The sequence below is a fragment of the Episyrphus balteatus genome, chromosome 1 (assembly GCF_945859705.1).
Source record: "Episyrphus balteatus chromosome 1, idEpiBalt1.1, whole genome shotgun sequence".
Taxonomy (NCBI): domain Eukaryota; kingdom Metazoa; phylum Arthropoda; class Insecta; order Diptera; family Syrphidae; genus Episyrphus; species Episyrphus balteatus.
Genome location: NC_079134.1, coordinates 128,045,977 through 128,047,185, shown reverse-complemented (window position 1 = coordinate 128,047,185; position 1,209 = coordinate 128,045,977).

Genomic DNA, 1,209 nt, shown 5'->3' with positions numbered 1-1,209 from the left:
ATAAAAAATCAAAAAATCGTATTTTTGCATTTTTTCCAATATTTTTGAGGTTATAGAAAAAAATTGTTTGAGTAAAAGTTGTAGACATTTAGTGCCGGTTTGTTCACAGTCGATTATCTTTTAATCAAGGATTATTCCATACAAAAATCCTTGATTAAAAGATAATCGAGTGTCAACAAACCGGCCCTTAGACTACCTACAACTTTTGCATTTGACTTTTTTCGATAGGACGTCTAGTTTTGACAGAAATCGTAAAAAACCATGATTTTTGACACCCACCCCACTTTTTCGCCCACCCACCCCCTTTCCCCCAATTTTTTTGTGGGCAATTTATTTTTCCCCTTTCATATACCATTTATCCTAAATTTTCCCACCACCCATATGCTGCTATTAATTTTTTTATTTTCAAACATTATTGGCACTGGTCTAAAAGTTTCAGTTCAATGCGATGATTGAAAGTGGATCAAAGTTTGCTTCTAAGATTTGATTACAGTGAAGCGAGTAGCTATTTTAGCTGATCTCAATTAAAACTTCATTCGACTTGTGCAATCTCTAGTTAGTTTTTCCTGAGAACACAATTCATCGGAAACCACTAAGTGATAAAATAAAAAAAAAAATGGATTTATACTCTCTGTGGGATTTAGTGGCATTCGTGTGCTTGAGATGAATTCTAAACGAATATCATAATCTCTTAGGTTTTTTTTTCCCCATGTTTCAGCATCACTGTGCATAACAAAATTATGTTTTTTTTTTTATTTGTATTAGGTACTAACTGACAAATATAGTTGAATGAAATAAAAGTAATTCAATAATTTGCACATTCATCAGTACCTACATGTTTATGTTGACTATGATTGAAAAAGAAACCTTTGCAAAAAAAAAAAAAACAATAAACAAAATAAAGCATAAATATATTCAGTGCTGGAGCTTCACATAATAGGCCTTGAATCATTTATGAATTGGGGCTACTAATTTATTTGAGTATTTCAGTCTGATTAATCTTATACACGGAGCATTGGACCAGAATACCAGAAACCTAATATTCCTAAACTCATAATTAAGGTCCAAAAATCTATAAAAAACTTTGACAACAACAATATAAATGCAGAAAATTCAAAATTTCAATGAATCAAAATTTCTTTAACAACGATTCTAACTCAAAATTCATATTTTTAAGTATGCCTAACATACATACGATAGGGTGGGTCT